Genomic DNA, 9741 nt, shown 5'->3' with positions numbered 1-9741 from the left:
AGGAGGCAGAGCTGGGAGGGAGGCACCTAACAGTTTTATACTCAGAACCCCACTCTGCATATCCATGCACTCAGCTCTCTCCTCCCATTCTGGCACCGGTGCCAAAGCATTGCTGAGGACTGGTCCCCTGTACCTTGATGTTTCTCTGTCTCTGTTTCTCTCTCTCTCTCTCTCTCTCTCTCTCTCTCTCTCTCTCTCTCTCTCTCTCTCTCTGTTCTTGATTCGATGCCAGCATCTTGCCTTCCTTTCCCTGGCATTTCAAGGTCTTTGCTCAGCCATAATCCTACTCAAATTCATCATTTTCTTCTCCACTTTCCTACAGCTCCTACCCTCACTCGGAAATATTTTTTGGAAAGTTTGTAACTGAAAAGGAGCAACAGAGTATCACTTTAAAAAGCAAAGGGCAGGCTGCTATGCAATGGCCTCTGGAGCTGAGGGACAGCGCCCAGGGTGAATTTTCTCTTAGACATGACCCAACTTCCGCACAGGTGTAAGAATCCAGCACGATCCCGAGGGGCACCACGTGGTGCGAGGGTGCAGAGATCAAGGGGTAGAAAATTTGTCTTCTGGAAACCACACTGCCCTTTCCCCAGTGAGGAGAAAAAAATATAAATGTTTCTCTGGAAAAAACATTAGTGTCCCTCTATTTAGGCAAGAATCTTAAGATAAATTATGCCGCCTTTTAAAAGTCCCGAGGCTACACAGTCAACGACATTGTGATAAGTGTGTACGGTGACAGATGATTGCTAGAATATGTGGGGTGATCACATTGTAAGGTATAAAAATGTTGAATCACTATATTGTTCACGTGAACTTAGCACAACCAATATAAGATTGTATACAAACTATACTGAAATAAAAACACATTTTTAAAAAGTCCAGAGGCCAACATTCCATAGCAGAGGAATCTAAAATTCAAGTAAAAAAAAAAAATCCATTTCTTCCTCATTCTTCTTAAATGTCAGTTTTGTGGCATGTTCTGTATGGCAGGAATCTAACTCAGGTGTACTTCATGAGCACAGAATTTAAAAAACCCATAGAAAGCTCTGAGATGTTATCAGTCTTTCTCTTCTCTAGGCCTCCCGCCCACATGGCTGAGCTGATAGCACTTGTCAGTAGCCAGCAAAGGAGTGACAACTCTCTGGCTCCACCCCCTGGACACCTGCCAAACCACAGGGTTTTTTGTCTTCTTGGTGACTCCCTCCCTCCATATGCCTCCTGCAGCTGAGGGTGTTTGTACCTGGTTCCTGAGAGGGAGACCATAGTTCCAGGTTCATGATTAGAGTTTTGAGGATTTGACATATTTCCCTCCAACATTTTTTTTTTCCTGATAAAATAAAGAGAAAATAAACTCCTAGGGTTACCCTGAAAGGGGAAAATGAATCACAAGAGGACAGTCTGAAGCACTGGTACAGGAATGAAAGGAATCACATTAGTGTTCCTTATGCAGGTGACCTACAATCCCTCACAGTGATCATAGTGATAATGAGAGTAATGACAATGATAAAAATTGCACAGATAGTTGAGCATTCACTCTATGCATATGAGAAATGCAAATTTGCAGAGTCTGATTGGTCCACATAGCACTGTCCTGATTTTTCAGAGTTGCACATTCTGGTTGGTTGTTATGGAGCTCTGATTGATGGGTAAAGATGCAAATGAGGATATAGCTGTACAGCTCTGATTGGACGGGGCAGATTTCAGCCCATTGGTTGAAATATGATTCCAGGAGCTCTTTTATAAGGGTTAGCTCAGCCTATAGAAACACAGGAGTCTTGGCAGCCCAGTCTGTGGCGTCTTCCTGAAATGCGGCATGTGTGAGAGGCCCCCCCGCCCCCCTAAACAATGGCTGCTAGACTCTGATGTGGGGCCCATAACCACAAGAAATCCTTTTTGACAGGTACAGTCCTTCTTGTGGTAAGAAGAGAAAGACAGAGAAAACCTTGGTCCCTGCCCTCAACCCCAGTAAAAGCAGAATCTCAGGCCCAAGCATGCATTCTCTCTCCCCACAACCTTGTGTGTGGCCCCAGGTTCTATGAGTAGTAACCCTTTCTCAACGTTTCCTGATAGCTATTATTGAAGGATGTCTTGCTGTTGTCATGAGAACCACAGGTTCTAGCCACAACACTGGTAGTTGATAAGCTGAAACCAGCATAAACCAGTTACCAACGTGTCTTTATAGACCTTGTCCTAAAGCCACCTCCACTTGTACCCAGTGGCTCTGGTCAGGCGCTGAGGGTGTGTACTGAGTCTCAAGTCTTCTTGGTATAACCACCTCCTCTTCTACCCTTCCTTCTTGGCCTCTCCCTGGTCCCTATAAAGCCATACCTTATCCCGTTTTATCTGCTGCTCACAACATGCAGCCTTGCTAGATGGTATTCACAGGTAGTGCAAAGCGTGGGATTCTGAGTCAGACAGGCCTGACTTTGACTCTGGCTTTGTCCCTTACTAGCTGTGCCCCTTACCTAACCTGACTTTGGGTGTGTGACTCACCCTCTCTGGACCTCAGATTCCTCATTGTAAAGTGGGGTAAGGTTACTTCCTTTTCAGGTTGTGATGAAGTTTGGTGATGTCGTAGGTAAAGCTGTGTACCTGACACGAAAAGGTGCCACCATTCCCACGACTCTCTCTGTCTCCGTAAAGACTGGCTTGTCCTTGAGGGCTCCCGTAGGGGTCCCTCCTCCCAGTGTGAACCAAGGAAGAACCCCTAAGCTGGAGGTCAGAGGGACAAGCGGGCTCCCAATAGCAAATGCATGCTCGGACTGCACAATTCAACGGCTTTTTCTGTTTTCTCCAGCACCACCTGGTACCCCTCACAGAGTACCGCTTGCTGTCTAAACCCCGACCGTGCCGTCCCCTCTCCCTGAGTGTTTTCTATGCTCCCTGCCGTGGTTCCTCTGCCCTCTTCGTGCTCTGGACTCATCTTCCACCTTTCCGGCTCAGTCACAACGGGACGTTTGCAGAGCCCTCCTCCTTGAGTTTCTCCCTCGAGCTTTGGCCCCTAGAAAGTTCTCTCACTCCTCTCCCCCCATCTGCTTGCTCTGCCTTCACACCTGGCTTCCGCTCCTCCTCTGTGTGGATTTCCCAGCAGACTCCTGTCCGTGCTACTCTTCTGGGATATTAAAGCAATTTACATCAATATTTCTCCCTGAGCAAGTGATCAACCTCCAGCCCTGCAAACAGCTCTGCTATTATCTTTATTAAAACAAAAACTACAGTCCAGCTGGTGTGGCTCAGTGGTTGAGCATCGACCCATGCTCCAAGAGGTGGCCGGTTCGATTCCTGGTCAGGACACATGCCCAGGTTGTGGGCCCAATCCCCTGTGGGGGGCGTGCAGGAGGCGGCCAGTCGATGCTCTCTCTTATCGACGTTTCTATCTCTCTCTCCCTCTCACTTCCTCTCTCTCTAAAATCAATAAAGAAAAAAAAAATAGATAAACAAACAAATAAAATAACCCAAAACTACACCGTACAGTCCTACCTGGGCTGGAAGATACTGAATGACAAGGTCAGGATCTCTTATTTTTCTTTATTTGTAACATCTCTTTATTTCCAGATAGGTTTTCAGGAAGTTCATGAAATATATGTAGGAGGAAGTAAGAACTAAGTGAAAAAATGGGGAAGAAGGGAGAACAAAACTATGGATAGTGACATGATTTTAATGTTTCCTCTACAATGTCTTGCATTTGTCGGTATTTCTAAACATGTGTTGTTTGACTCAGAAATTATTCCAACTCTATTTCACTGTGATTACTGCTTAGCCGCGACCTAGCTATAGGCGGTTTAGCTTTTTAAATCCTTGCCCCACAAACGTTCGGTGGCGGGAGGCTGCGGAGGGCGGCTCTGCACCCTGCCTCCCGAGCAGGCCTTTTCTGAACGGGAGAGAATGTGCTAAAGAAGAAACATTCTCCCTCTGCTCCTCCTAGCCTCTCGCCCCCCATGAAGAGAGACGCGAGGACAGCACGCCTGGAACAGAACGTTCCTCTGCAGTGTGTTCTGAGCCCACATCACTTAATTCGGTAAACAGTCAGACAAAAAGGCACAGCTGAAAGCCCAAACGCCCAGAACACCACTCGGGGGTCACCCTTTGTGGGAGGCATTCCCTAGCTGAGAGCCAAGAGGCAGGCAGGCACAGCACAAACGTCTCCCTCAAACCGACACTGCCTGTCCTTGCCAGAGCAGAGGGGGTGGGGGTGGGCAGTGCCAGGAGACTCTGAGGTGCCTTCATTTTTAGCTCTTAAATGTGGTTATTCAGCCCAGCTGGTGTGGCTCAGGGGACTGAGCATCATCCCATGGTCTGAGAGGTCCTGGCTTGATTCCTGGTCAGGGCACATGCCTGGGTTGTGGGCCGATCCCCCAGTAGGGGGCGTGCAGGAGGCAGCCGATCAATGTATTTCTCTCACATCGATGTTTCTATCTCTCTCTCCCTTCCTCTCTCTCAAAAAAAAAAAAAAAAAAAAAAAAAATCAATAAAAACATATTTTTAAAAATGTGGTTATTCAATTGTTAAGTGCGATTATTCAGCTCCATTTAACAGCTGGGGTTTCTCCTGCACACTGCCGAAGGGCGAGGGATCTCCATCCCTGTCAATGACTTTTATCAGATGCTTGAGCCCATCATCTTTTTTCTAGTTTTTAAATTAAATTGAGGTCAGTGTAAGGCCCATCATGTAGCACTCTGGCGTCCACAGCCAGAGCGTAAGGGTGTACAGGGTGTGACCTGGACAAATGCACTATGTCTCTGGGGGCACCATTAGCATCCTAGACATATATGTATTTACCGCAAAGCTCCTGTAGGTGGCACTAACACACCTGGAGGAAAGGGGCCCAATTTGGATGGCATTGATCCTGCTGGTGTTTAAAATATTTTTCCCAATGAGGATTAATAGGGAAAGGGGTAGGAGGAGAATCGTTTAACTCTCTTTAGACCAGGGTTGAGGAAGAAAGGGAAGTGTTGGAAAAATGAGGGGTAAGGCTGGCATGGCCCTGTTCCCCGGATCCTCTCTTGAGGGTAATTTACAACTTACTAGATTGTTTCCTCACCATTAAAGATACTGTGTTATTGGCCCCAAACGCAGGCAGTTGCGCTTTAGTTTACAATTAGGCCGTGAAGAGCAGGTGGGATGGCCTGGCACCACCATTGCAAATGGGGCTTTCTGGACCAGGGGGCTGCCCCAGCGTTACAGCCTCTGGGCAAAGACATCAGCCACCAGAGGTTGAGAGGGATGGGTTGAGACCACTCCCAGCCGGGCCCTCTGATGGGGGTTGCTCACCAGGGAGCATGGTGGAGAGAGCCGGCATTAGTGTAACCACGAGGCTGCAAGGATGTATTACGTAAAGTGAGGCTGCCCTCTAGAGCCGAGGAGTGGCAGCTGGCTCAGGCTTCTCAGGGCTGTTCCGGCTGGAGGCTTCATTACTGCTGGCCGCACAGTGTTGTCAGCTCAGCCTCATTTAAAGGACCCTTTGTGGTGATCACCATCCCCCTGCCTTCCACCAGCTGGCAGCCAAGAGCTAGAGAGGAACTCGGTCTCCTGGCCTTCACCCCTCCCATCCGCCTTGCCCCGTCCTCATGTGTTGGAACTGAGAGGTACTAGTTCTGACGAGATTGGCACTTTACCCACCAGCTTCCCACCTGCCTCGCCGCTGAGAAGAGCCGGGCTGATTCTCAGTCTTGTCTGCACGTTGGAATTACCTGGGAGGGCAGAGCTTTTTAAAAATGCTGATAGTGGGTCCTTTTCCTCGAAAGTCTGATGTCACTGGTTTGGGGTATGAGAGCGTTAAAAGTCCGTTTGCTGATTCCAACATGCAGGCAAGGTTGAGAACCACTGGACTGAATCCAATCCTAAGTCCTCACCCTCCTAAACAAGGAAGTGTGTCATAGTGGAATCAGATGGATTTTGGAGTTCGACAGACCAGGTGCAAGTTCCAGCCAGCCAGGACACCCCGGGGAAAGCACCTTATCTTTCCAAGCCTTAATTCCACGAAAAAAATTAGCAAAGGTTAAGAATGCCTACCTTGCCAAGTATAAAGATTAAACAAGGTAAAGGCACATGATAGACATTCAAGCAAAGGTAACCTTTATTATTATTTCCTCCTAAAACAGTTCCTATCTCTGATTTTCTTACAATATTTTTTCTTTTCTTTATTGATTTTTAGAGAAAGAGGAAGGGAGAGGGAGAGAGAGTTAGAAACATTAATGAGAGAGAACATCGACTGGCCGCCTTCTGCATGCCCCCCACTGGGGACTGGGCCCACAACCTGGGCATGTGCCCCGACCGGGAATCGATCCAGCAACCTCTTGATGCATGGGTCGATGCTCAATCACTGAGCCACACTGGCCGGGCTGATTTTCTTATTTCTGCCAATGGTGCCATCATTATCCAGTTCTTAGGCTCAACCAATGCTTGATGAGTGAGTAATGGATGGTAGAGCTGACCTTCCTCACCCATGAAGGGGAGGGGAAGGTTTATTTCTTTCACTCCTGTTCATGTTCTTAGGTCTCCCCAGTGTGGTCCACAGACCAGCAGCACCGACATCCCTGGGAAGTTGTTTAGAAACAAGGACGCAGCCTCGCCAGCTCATCGGAATCAGAAAGTGCATTTTAACCAGCTCCCCAGGCGATCTACATGCACATTCACGTTTGGAAAGAACCGCTCTCAAGCATCCCTGTCCTTGAAACTCAGTGAAAAGAGGTGAATTCAAGCCCTGGAGTGGTGACAGTTTGCAGATTCCAGTGTTTTGTTTGGAGACACCATGGTGAGCCCAAGTGAGTCATGGTTACGTCCCAGCAGGCTGCACACGCTGGGCCACGCTGGCCACTGGCAGAGCTCCAGGCGAAGTATCAGCATCCCATTAGACTCCATCAAGACTCTCCACCAGGTTCCGCTCTCTGGAGGTCATTCCTCCCATAGGCTGGTGAGTGCCTTGCCGCCCTCAGTCACCGTGACGAATGATCACAGCTCAGGAGAGGGGGATGTTTGCACGCAAGGGGCAGGCTGCTTCCTGCCCAGGGAGCCCGGTAGTGGTTCCTGTGATCCAGCTGGAGGCCACAGGACCAACACCCCCTGCACTGCAGAAGGGAGCCCTGCACTCAGGATCTTGGGGATCGTCCCTAAGCATTTTCCTGGTTGGTCTCCACCTCTTGGTTCTCCATCTTAGATTTCTTGGCCTTTTAACCCAGGACCCCTACAGTGATCCCCCACTCCACCCCCAAAGGCAAACACCTGTGTGGAGCTGGCCTTTCTGTAGCCCGCATTGCAACAATAGACACGCAAAATACACTTTTCAAATCACACCCGCCACCCCATCTGCCGTCCCTCTAACCTCAGGGCCTCCCCCTAAGGCTCCCTGTGGGAAGCGACACTCCAGGCTAGGACTGTAGTCATTGGCACGCATCTCCCAGGGTGTCCTCTGCTCTCACAGCATTGAGCATCCTTTGCGGTTGCATAAATCTGTGAGCACTTGCTTCATTTAGTGTGCCCACTAGACTGCAAGCCTCCTGAGGGCAGAGTCTGGGCTGGTCTTGTTTATAGCTGTAGCTATAAACAGTTTCAGGCTCAGTGTCTGGCTCCCAGGGATCCTTAATAGCTACTCACTGAGTTCATGGATGAATAGATGTGATTCTCTGACCCTGGAGACTCGAAGGGAGCCTTCAGAGCAGACTCCAGCATTATGATTGGGACGTGTAGTCCAGGGAGCAGTGCCATCCAGAACTCGCCGGATGGCCACTCCTACCACAGTCCAATCAGCCTTAGGGACCAAGCACCCGCACTCCAGCGGGCAAGTCCACCACACTCAACGGCTTTTAGCTTGCCTCCAGTCCTGTCTTAAAACCGGGGAGGACTGAGCCCCAGCTCCAGGTATGCAGGGTGGCTGGTTCTGGGGGCACCTGAGCCATCCTGAGGGTAGGCAAGCAAAAAGGAAACCTGCAACATCATGGCCTACTTGGTGGAAATCAATGTGGATGATACAGGACAGTCCTATTCCAAGCTCTTAACCCAGGCTCAACCCAAACCCAGGAGGCCTGGGCTCTCCAGAGACTGGGTGTGGAGTATGGCTGGCTTCTCCTCCCTTTATATCCTAGGTCATAGTTGGTAAATGCATGGTGCCTTGTCCAGTTCAGTGACCTCCTGCTGACCCGAGACTTAGCATCTTCTCTCAGGCTGTAGACCATGCTCTGATCACCCCCACCCTACATTTGTTCCCATCCTACTGTATATGAAGGTGAGTTCTCAAGACTCTAGGGGATGGTGTGAAGTGCATCAACAAGACACAGGGAACATTAGTGTCAGGGTCAAGGCTGTATATGACCAATGGTCATACTATGGGCTTGCGCACAGAAGGGATTTGTGACATCATTGGCCTACTAGGGAGCCTGTTATGCAGTCTTCCATGGAGGGACAGGATGACTGTTAAGTTTCATGAAGAACTGCTGGATTTTAAGGCTCTCTCGAATGATACAAGATGATGTGCAATTAAGTGCTGAACTGTGAGCAGGCATACTTTAAGGCTAAGAGTTTGGTGTCTGGAGTAGGAAGAAGGAGCTTTAGTGCAGATACAGGCCTTATCAGGACCTTAACCTCTGAGTAGCACTGAGTGGAGGCAGGAAAAGAAGCAATGGCCTTTCAGGAAGAAACTCAAGAGTCAGCCGAGGTAAGCAGGGCACGTCTGTGGGCTGTGAGCAGCTCCATGATTGCGCTGGACGGGGTGGGCTGAGTCATGACCCAAGAATCCAGCCTCCAGTTGGGTCCCCAAGGAAAGCAGTGCTCCTTCATGTTTCCGTAAGGCATCTGAATGGACAGCCTTTTGATTTTTCTCCCTTATGATGTGATACGCTAACCAGGCATTGAGCCTCTACTAAAAACTCAGCATCCGAAAAAGTATAGGTAAGAAAAATACTACATTGTAAAAAACAAAACAAAATGATGGACCAACGAACCTCCACGGCCATTTGAAATAGCAAAATTATGCTTTAAGCTCTAAATATGGACAACATGGAATAGAAGCAACTCACGATGTTGAGCGAAAGATGCCAGCCACAGAGGGGCACATGGCGTGAGGCCATCTGTGCGAAGTTCAAAAACAGGCTTAAGTGAGACAATTTAGGATTTCATCGCCATTGGGAGGGGCTCCAGGGGGCTTCTGGGGTATTGATGATGCTCTATGTCTTGATCTGGGTCTGGCTTCCTGGGCCGGGGTGTTTGTGAGAATTCACCAAGCTGTGTCCTTATATGTGTGCCTTAATGTACGTCCGTGACAGTTTCATGAAGATTATGAAATGCCAACGTGAAGCAGAGTTAAGGCATCAGAGAGCCCATCTTGTGACAGTGAGCGGGAGCTGTCTGAATGGGCAGGTGGAGATCCCAGGGTGCTGCTGGGGATGAAGGACTCTGTATGAGCAAAACCCAGTGCTGCAGACATCGCGTTTGGGGACTGTTTGCGCAGAAGTGACAGGGAAGATGAGAGCAGGTGTGTCTCCCGGGACAGTAGGGGAGCACTGGCCTGGCAGCGGGCAGGGGAAGGGTGAGGAGTGAGCAGAGGCACTCGGCAGAAGTCTAGCCAGGACTTCTTGTACCAGCACCCTCTGCTTTGTTCCGCCAGCCATGATTTCTGTCCTTTGGGACTTAAGTTTTGATGGGGGTGAAGGGCAGATGCCCCACCATCCCTTCAGGTGACATCATCTCTCTTTTAAAAGCTGAAGAAACAGAGCATGGGCTAGGTGAGTGGTGGAGTGAGGTGTCAGC

This window comes from Molossus molossus, unplaced genomic scaffold (genome assembly GCF_014108415.1).
Source record: "Molossus molossus isolate mMolMol1 unplaced genomic scaffold, mMolMol1.p scaffold_m16_p_6, whole genome shotgun sequence".
NCBI lineage: Eukaryota > Metazoa > Chordata > Mammalia > Chiroptera > Molossidae > Molossus > Molossus molossus.
The sequence above is the reverse complement of the archived record's forward strand: the minus strand, read 5'-3'. Positions refer to the sequence as shown.